This window comes from Aotus nancymaae, unplaced genomic scaffold, assembly GCF_030222135.1.
Source record: "Aotus nancymaae isolate 86718 unplaced genomic scaffold, 86718_ANA_hifiasm-v0.15.2.pri h1tg000040l, whole genome shotgun sequence".
Lineage (NCBI taxonomy): Eukaryota > Metazoa > Chordata > Mammalia > Primates > Aotidae > Aotus > Aotus nancymaae.
In genome coordinates, this window is record NW_026988454.1 from 78,838,905 (window position 1) to 78,849,432 (window position 10,528).

Consider the following 10,528-nt stretch of genomic DNA (forward strand, 5'->3'; position numbering starts at 1 on the left):
TAATGTGTGTCTTATATCCCCTTGTGGGTAAGAGCACGGACTCTAGAACTGGGCTTTGCCACTTTAGAGCTGTGTGACCTTGGGCAAGGGACTCGACCTCTCTGTGCCTCAGTTTTCTCATCAGTAAAAACAGTTATTGTTTACGGGGGATCTCACCATGGCCCAGGTGTGTCCTCAGTTTATCCTAATAAAAATCCTTACGTGGTCATAGTGTTAATCCCATTTTACTATCGAATTTGTGCCTAAGTCACACAGTCTAAAATGGATCAGAATTGGGACTATTACTTTCTTTTTTTTTTTGAGACGGAGTTTCGCTCTTGTTACCCAGGCAGGCTGGAGTGCAATGGCGCGATCTCGGCTCACCGCAACCTCCGCCTCCTGGGTTCAGGCAATTCTCCTGCCTCAGCCTCCTGAGTAGCTGGGATTACAGGCGTGCTCCACCATGCCCAGCTAATTTTTTGTATTAGTAGAGACGGGGTTTCATCATGTTGACCAGGATAGTCTCGATCTCTTGACCTCGTGATCCACCCGCCTCGGCCTCCCAAAGTGCTGGGATTACAGGCTTGAGCCACCGTGCCCAGCCACTTTCTTTTTTTTTTTTTAAGACAGTCTTGCTCTGTCACCCAGGCAGAAATCCGCAATTACTTTTGCACCAACCTAACATAAAAGAATTTGCAATTGTGTTTTTTACATGTGAACAAGATTCTGAATGTTCTTGATAATCTTTAGGAAGAGTTAGATACTGATCTGGCTTGAGTAGTTAACAGGTAATCTTGTCTTGGGTTGGATTGTACTAGGTGACCTCTTGAAATCATTGGCAAATATATGGTTCTACGTACTCTGTGATCTACCCAATTGACTCAAAATAATGACGATATCCAAAATTATGAAAACTGAAAATTCAGCCAGCATCATATCTACAACAGAAAGTTTTGTTTTTTTTTTTGAGATGGAGTTTTGCTCCTGTGGCTCAAGCTGGAGTGTAATGGCGCTGTCTTGGCTCACCTCAACCTCCGCCTCCCAGATTCAAGCGATTCTCCTGCCTCAACCTCCTGAGAAGCTGGGATTACAGGTATTCACCACCATACCCGGCTAATTTTGTATTTTTAGTAGAGATGGGGTTTCTCCATGTTGGTCATGTTGGTCTCAAACTTCCAACCTCAGGTGATCCACCTGCCTCAGCCTCCCACAGTGCTGGGATTACAGGCATGAGCCACCTCACCTGGAAACAATAACTTTTGTTAGGTTGGTGCAAAAGTAATTGCAGGTTTTGCCATATTTCCCCCACATATTGCCAATCTAGGCTGTAACTCACACATTTAAGCAGGATTAAAGTGAGGCACACCCTAAAACCCAACTGTACTGATTGGGAACTTTAGACATTATCTGAGTTCCCTCTTTTGCACTCTCTAGTGTTATTTGTGTACATTTCTTCTCCATTAGACTATAAGCGTAAGGGAGGCTTCTTCATCTTGCTAGACTCCATGTTGCCAAACAGTGTCTTAGACATAGCAGATTCTTAGTGCATGGTTGTTTAAACAAGAAAGACTACTCTAGGCGTTCAAAATAGTTTTTGTGCTCACCCCAATCTCATCTTTTATGTCACTGTCATATTCTAAAATAAACTGCCAATACATGGGTGTAATGAACCCAATCACTATTATCTTCTGTTGTAACCTAAAAGACACCATAGGTTTCAGAGGTTAGAAATCAGGCCATAATCCTGACAGTCACTGCTCCTGTACTGCTTGCTTATCAGAGAGCATTCGACTGGGCTGGCTGATTTTCTTTTCAATGAATACCCATGACCTTTCTTTCAGAAGGGCTCTGAATTTTTTAACTGACAATTGTGCATGACCCAAGCAGTAAACGATGAGCTTCCAATTAGAATTGGAATGTCAGCTGGAGAATGGCTGGGAATATTAGCTTGACAATTTTGAGTCTGAACTCCCATTCTTTGTGTAAGAAGCCTTTGAAACACAATAGAAAATAATAAGAAACATCCTGGAAAGGCAGTCAGAGGTGAGAATTAAACTCATCAGCCAGGAGTAAGACAAAATTGATTAAAGGTCATTGGCAGCATTTTGCTTGGGTGTGTATGTGGTGGTGGGGGGAGAGGCAGTTGTCTCAGAAACTGGACCCCAGCAGCTGTAATTGGCCACTTGGCAATCTAATAGACAATGCACTCTTGGGATTATTCCACTTCTTCAGGCTTGGGGAGATTTTGGAGTTTTCCTTAGCATGATAATAATTGACATAGCTTACTAAGGGTTTACTATGCAGTAGACAGTATTGTATGGTGTACTGGCTTTTAGTTTCCAGACTGTTGGTAATTTGGATGACTTTTTTTCTCCAACAAAAACATTGTATTTTATTTTTCCAAATTATTATGATAAATGGGAGTTTTCTTTTCTTTTTTTTGAGACAGAGTTTCGCTCTTGTTACCCAGGCTGGAGTGCAATGGCGCGATCTCGGCTCACCGCAACCTCCGCCTCCTGGGTTCAGGCAATTCTCCTGCCTCAGCCTCCCGAGTAGCTGGGACTACAGGCGTGCTCCACCATGCCCAGCTAATTTTTTGTATTTTTAGTAGAGATGGGGTTTCACCATGTTGACCAGGACAGTCTCGATCTCTTGACCTCGTGATCCCCCCGCCTCGGCTTCCCAAAGTGCTGGGATTACAGGCATGAGCCACCGCGCCCGGCGATAAATGGGACTTTTCAAAAAGAATTTTCAGGTGGGGGGCGGTGGCTCACGCCTGTAATCCTAGCACTTTGGGAGGCCAAGGCAGGCGGATCACCTGAGGTCAAGAGTTTGAGACCAGCCTGACCAACATGGTGAAACTCCGTCTCTACTAAAAATACAAAAGTTAGCTGGGTGTGGTGGCGCATGCCTGTAATCCCAGCTACTCAAGAGGCTGAGGCAGGCGAATAGCTTGAACCCAGGAGGCAGAGGTTGCAGTTAACCAAGATCACACCATTGCACTCCAGCCTGGGCAACAGAGCAAGACTCTATCTTAAAAAAAAAAAAATTCTTTTTCTTTTCTTGTTATTTATTTATTTTTTAAAGATGGGGTTTCACCATGATGGCCAGGCTGGTCTTGAACTCCTGACCTCAGGTGATCCAGCCACATCAGCCTCCCAAAGTGCTAGGATTACAGGCGTGAGCCACCACAACCGGCTCGAGAAAAAGAATTTTCAGACAAACTTGTAAGATAGAGTAAGCTTCTTTAAAGGTAGGAATGTCTTACTCCCACCCACTCCATGACCCCACTGCTCAGAGGCAAAACCTTACTAGGAGTGTGAACTATCTTCTTTAAGTATAAGATGGGGACAATTTCTTGTATTCATCTGGCCGTAATGAATAACAAACTGTGGGACACAAGTTTTAGATGAAATCTAGCAATTTCTTGAATACTCTATAAAACCCTAACGTTAACACAAGCCCTGCCCAATAATCAGTCCCAAGGTGATGCTTGTTATCAGTGGGTGGGGTTAGAAAAGCTGCTCCTGGGGCAAGAGTTGAGCCTCTTTTTTCATTCACACGGCACACCTGGCAAACCCTTATAACAATGGGCTTGCAGAGGAAGCCCAAAATTTTGGGGAAGTGCAGGCATCATCTCATTCTCTCAAAAAGCCTCATCAGAGAAGGTTCATGGTGGCATCATGGAACCACAGGACAAAAGGCCCAAGAGGGAACGAGAGCCTGACACAGACAGTGACACCAATTCTGAGTCAGGCATGGACTTAAGCGAGACAACGGAACTGACATCTGCAGGAGAAGGTGTGAAGGAATTCTAAAACTAAATGATGAGGTGGGGCTAGGGACAACCTTCAGGGGCTTGAGGTCCCCCACCAATGGGGAGATAGTGTGTTAAGCTTTTCATTATTCATTAAATGTTTACTGTTTAGTTTATACCTAGCACTCTGCAGCGAATGCATGGTCCAAAGTATTTCGTGTAAATTAACTTTCCAAACAACTGAAACTTAAAATTATCTTAAATATCTTCTATGGGATATTTTCTAATATCATGTTTGTCACACATTTTCTGAACTGCACACTAAACATAGTTTGTGCTTTTCTTGATGACTCATGGTCACTGTTGTGCTTCTTACTTGGGGTTGCCAGATAAAATACAGGACACCAGTAAAATCTGGATTTCAGCTAAATACATGCAATATTCGTGACTTTTTAAAAAATAGAGATAGGGTCTCACTATATTGCCCGGGCTGGTCTCAAACTCCTGACACAAGCAGTCCTCTTGCTTCAGTCTCCCAAAGCATTGGGGTTACAGGCATGAACCACTGCCTCTAGCCTATGACACGTTTATACTAACAAATTATTTCTTGTTTATATGAAATTCAAACTGAATTTGAATTTGGGCATCTTATATTTTTATTTGTTAAATCTGGCAACCCTACCACTGTTATATATATGATGTAATAATACTACAAGGGAGCCTCAGCTGTAATTGAGCTGTGGTAGGGCCAATTGTCTTGACAGGTAGGTGTCTCAATGTTGTGCTTTTTGAATTCTGCGGTTATTTTTGACAGTCTCTTTTATTGCTATCCAGTGATTGTACTGCTTGTTGTAGCCAGTGTATAGCATCTTTACTTTTCTTTGCTCTTCCCTAGTAGATTCTTCCAGTTGGCTTGGGCTGGAAAATAAGATCCTCAAGCACATTTGAATTTTCTGTAAAGTAAGAGTAAATAGTTTTTGAAGAAGGGTGCAGGCACTTGAGGGCACATACTTAAGTATGCAAATTTTAAAATAGGACTTCATAAAATCTTATTGTGGCTGCCAGAGACTATCCTGTAATTTCTTTTCTTTTCTTTTCTTTTTTTTTGGAGATGGAGTTTTGCTCTTGTTACCCAGGCTGGAGTGCAATGGCACCATCTCGGCTCACCACAACCTTCACTTCCTGGGTTCAAGCAATTCTCCTGCCTCAGCCTCCCGAGTAGCTGGGACTACAGGCATGCGCCACCATGCCCAGCTAATTTTTGTATTTTTAGTAGAGACGGGGTTTCACCATGTTGATCAGGATGGTCACGATCTCTTGACCTCATGATCCACCCGCCTCAGCCTCCCAAAGCGTGTAATTTCTTTTCAGTGTTCCTCAGGCTAAGTGAATCATGGTTTATTTCCTGGAGTGCATAGGGCCCTGTATAAGGAGAACTCAGTCACTGATGGAGAACAGATAAAAGCTCTAATATTAGGTTGGCACAAAAGTAATTAAAAGCAATGGCAAAACCCGCAATTACTTTTGCACCAACCTAACAGATAAAAGAATTTGCAATTGTGTTTTTTTACATGTGAACAAGATTCTGAATGTTCTTGATAATCTTTAGGAAGAGTCAGATACTGTTCTGGCTTGAGTAGTTAACAGCTAATCTTGTCTTGGGCTGGATTGTATTAGGTGACCTCTTGAAATCACTGGCAAATATATGGTTCTGAGTACTCTGTGATCTACCCAATTGACTCAAAATAATGACCATATCCAAAATTATGAAAACTGAAAATTCAGCCAGCATCATATCTACAACAGAAAGTACTTTGTATTCCAAATATGGTGCTTAATGAGGTTTGGGCCAGCCTGAAAAATTTTATGCAAAAGGAATTACAATGTCTATTCTTCCCTAACCATACTCATTTACACAATGATTAAACAATTTTTCTGCCCTAGACAATCCTTGTTCTGAATATAGATTTGAAGTGCCTTCTGAATTAGAACTGCTGTTCCTAATGCTGAGCCTATGATTATTCAAATTCAGCATGAAAAGTCAGCAAACACCTCCCCACACCTTATATATTTGCATTTATCTTTATTTGACATCAGAAAAAGTTGTTTGAAAATGATTTAACATATGCGGACGATCTTCAGGCTCAGGATGATGAGGTCTTGTGTTACCCAGCTATGTCTACTTTTATTGGCTTTAGTCAAAGAATGACTCATCAGAATCAGAGCCTGGAGAATATTTTGGGAGGTGTTAGGAAAGTCTAATACCAAGCAAGACCAGTATCTTGGTAAAATAGTTTAATTTTCTTCAGAGGCTTCTGAGATTGTACAAATCAGAAAATACTTGCTAGGTCATGGTAAAACTATTCTAAATATGTCAAGCCTTTAAAACTTGTTACAGGCTTTTTAGTTACAATAAGAGCCATTCTGGTCTGCGTAGATCACTGGAGCCATTAGCTGTATTATGTATTTAGATTCATGTGGCCTGATTCAACTTACTAATGTGTTAAATATAGTTTTCTTTTTCCTATTTCTTCTTTCCTTTTTAATTACTTTTTTAAAATTTTTTTGTAGATATGGGGGTCTTGCTAAATTGCCCAGGCTGGTCCCGATTTCTTGACCCCCTCCCTGCCTTGGCCTCCCAAAGTGCCGGGACTACAGGTATGAGCCATTGCCCTCAGCTCTTTTTCCTCGTTATTACTTCCTTCCCCTCACCCCCATCTTAAGATCTGCTATCTTTTTCCTCTTGATCAACAAAATAAATTCATTTCTCAAGTATCAATTGTGGTAGCTCACACTTGTAATCCCAGCACTTTCGGAATTTGAGGTGGGAGGATGGCTTCAGGCCTGGAGTTCAAGATCAACCTGGCAATGTACTGAAACCCTGTCTCTACAAAAAAATTAAAAATTACCTGGGCATGGTAGTGCAAGGTTGTAGTCCTAGCTACTTGGGAGGCTGAGGCAGGAGGATCACTTGAGTGCAGGAGGTCGAGGCAGCAGTGAGCCTTGACTGTATCACTGCACTCCAGCCTAGGTGACAGAGGAAGTCCCTGTCTATAAAAAAATAAAAGTAAAGGCTGGGTGCAGTGGCTCACACCTGTAATCCAGCACTTTACGAGGCTGAGGCAGGTGGATCACAAGGTCAGGAGTTTGAGAGTAGCCTGACCAACATGGTGAAACCCCATCTCTACTAAAAATACAAAAAATTAGCCAGGCGTGGTGGCATACACCTGTAATCCCAGCTACTCAGGAGGCTGAGGCAGGAGAATCGCTTGTACTCAGAAGGCAGAGGTTGCAGTGAGCTGAGACTGCGCCACTGCACTCCAGCCTGGGTGACAAAGTGAGACTCTGTCCCCCACCCCCCAAAAATAAAATAACTAAATGCAAGTAAAACATACTATGTCATGACTTACAGCTTTTAAATATTTTTATTTTGAAGTTTATCCTAAGAAACACTTTTGTGTGTTTTTTTTTTTTTCAATAGCTTCCTTCTACTCTAAAAGGATTGGTATAGTATTTTAGTAGATCTATAAAGGAACAAGGATAATGTGGGCTACTGAGCACAGTGTAATTAAAAAAATGTTTAAGAAATATTCAGTTGACATTTACTGAAGTGTGCAAGGTACTATACTATTGGTAAGGAGCTAACACAATGGCAGGAGAGGCAGATTAATAAACAGAATTTCATTGCAATGTGGTGAGGATAATGGTGAAAATATGCAGATAGGTGTCTCTTTCTCTGTGAGGCTATAAAACTAATTTGGCTTTGAACTGCTGGGGAAGACTTCCTCAAGAAGTTAATACTTGGTTTGAGTCTTAAACTATAGGTAATCAGGCAAAAAGTGTGGAGCACAGAGCCTGAGAAAAGACACAGGTGAATAGGGAAGGGTCTCCCTTGTTGGTTTAGTTTCTGAAATAGCCTCCTGAGTCATTGGTAGAAGGGGAGGCACCCCAGCCCTGTCACTATTTAATCTTGATAGCCTTTTGCAAATATGCTATGCAGTGGTGACCTCACAGGCAGCTATTGTGACTAAACTGTCAAGTTTACCAGATATCCCCCACCACCTTTAAGTACAAGACTTTGCTGGCGGGGTGCGGTGGCTCAGCCTATAATGCTAGCACTTCCTGAGGCCAAGGTGGGAGGATCGCTTGAGGCCAGGAGTTTGAGACCATCCTGGGCAACTTAGTGAGATCCCTGTCTCCACAATTAAACAAAACACTTTCCTCATTTTCTAGGCAGTCTGGTATATTTCAGATGATAGCCTGATAACCACAGTCCCCTCTGTATTAGTTTCTTACAGCTGCCATAACAAAGTACCACAAACTGAATGGCTTAAACTACAGAAATTTATTGTATCACAGTCTAGAGAATGGAACTCTGAGAAGGTATTTTCAGGGTTCTGAGGACTGTGAGGGAGAACAACTTCTTTCCTAGCTTCTGGTGGTTTGCTGGCAATCTTTGGCATTCCTTGGCTTGTAGAAGCATCACCCTAACCTGTTTTCATGTTAATGTTCATGTGGGTCCAAATTCCCTTGGATCCATGCCTGGGTCCAAATTCCCACCCTGACCTACTCTCCCCTTCACCCTGGACTTTTTTTTTTCTTTGAGATGAGGTCTGGCTGTGTCGCCCAGACAGGAGTGCAGTGGTGATTACGGCTCACTGCAGCGTCGACCTTCTGGGCTCAAGCAATACTCCCACCTCAGCCACCCAAGAAGCTGGGACCACAGGTGTCCACCACCATGCCTAGTTAATTTTTTTTATTTTTGTAGTGATGAGGTCTCTTACTATTGCCCAGACTAGCCCCAATCTCCTGGCCTCAAGTGATCCTCTCACTTTGGCCTCCCAAAGTCCTGTGATTACAGATTTGAGCTGCCACACCTGGCCCAGATTTCCCTTTTTTGTAAGAATACCAGTCATATTGGATTAGGGACTCATCCTACTACATTTAGCTAATTATGTTTGAAATAACCCTATTTCTTTTTTTTTTTTTTAAATAAAGATGGGGTTTCACCATGTTGGTCAGGCTGGTCTTGAATTCCCAACCTCAGGTAATCCACCCGCCTTGGCCTCCAAAGTGCTTGGATTACAGGCGTGAGCCACCACGCCTGGCCTGAAATAACCCTATTTCTAAATAAAGTCATATTTTAAGGTACTGGAGGTTAGGACTTCATATCAATTTTGAGGGAACACAATTCTCTCAAACATAAGGAATTTAACTCACAATATCCCATTTCCAATGTAGGCTTTATAACTTAAGGGCAAATCTTAACTTTCAGAAAATATTACCAAGAACATAAATGCTTTCTCTGATTTCTATGGGTTAACGAATCTTTTTCTACCCATTTACATAAACTATATATGTTCTGTTAATTTTACAGTATTATGAATTTCATAGTGTTTAGAATTCAGTAGAAATTTACTTTGTAGGTATCTTAGTTAAGCTGCTATTTCATTAAATGCTTATCTTTTTCAAAAGATTTTCCAAATGTAGGAAATGTAGGATATTTCCAAATATCCTAGATTAAAATTAGCCGGGCTTAGTTGTTGACACTGTGATCAGGACTGCTGATCTCTGAAGCACTGGACAATTCTATAAAACAAAAATATATTGAACTACTTCCAAATATGGTTTTAAAATAATAGACAAAATGAGTATAAAACATCTGTTACTGAATAAACGACAAGCATAAATGAGCATTGGAAATCAGTATTTACATTGGAAATTGGTATTTATCTATAATCATTTGACAGTTGGTATTCACAAAATTGTTTCCTATTGCACTGGTGTTAGTTTCTTCTCTCTCTCTCTCTGCTCCCCCCGCCCCCTCTTTTTGAGACAGTCTCATTCTGTTGCCCAGGCTGGAGTGCAGTGGCACCATCTCAGCTCACCACAACCTCCGCCTCCCGGGTTCAAGCGATTCTCCTGCCTCAGCCTCCCAAGTAGCTGGGATTACAGGCGCACGCCACCACACCCGGCTAATTTTCGCATTTTTAGTAGAGACGGGGGTTTCACCATGTTGACCAGGCTGGTCTGGAACTCTTGACCTCAGATCTGCCTGCCTCGGCCTCCCAAAGTGCTGGAATAACAAGCTTGAGCCACCATGCCGGCTACATATATCACTTTTTAAATTAGTACTGTATTTGATTCTTACTTTAGGTATCTTACTAAAAGTACAACTTTTAAAAACACTTTTTTCCCCTCTGCTTCCAAAATGGATCCAATATCTATTACCTAAACATTTCACTATCTTTTGATTAGTTTTGTACCAAAGTTCACAATATAATGCACCAATATTCAACAGAAATAATACAATGTCTGATATCACTTGCTTTTACCCGGAGCGAAAGAATTTGGTTCTGTAAGTCGTTCAAATCCTATTCATTTACAGAAGAAAGCTGGCTTTACAGAATTTAATTAGTGGATGAAGCAGCTACCTGGGAAGGGCAAAGCATCGAGTTCAATCTAGGATCCTGAAACCTGATACTATTATTGTTGTTCTCCCTTTCAGTCCTAAATAGGTTTCATAATCTCATTATCTCCTCCTGTCCTCTCCATGTGAAAGGTCTTGTTTTGGGTACTGTCGATACCGAAATTAATCTAACTTTGACTATAGATTGAATAATTATTTCCCAAATCTTAAATCACTGTGGGAGCAACTATGCGAAGAATCTTAAAAGATTTCTACGTCGCTTAGGTCGTTTTCCCCACCAGTTTGCTTTTTCATCTCCCACAGTCTCAGAACCTTTTCTTTTTTCTCTTTTGCTTAGTTCCTTTTACACTCAAGCTGTGTAG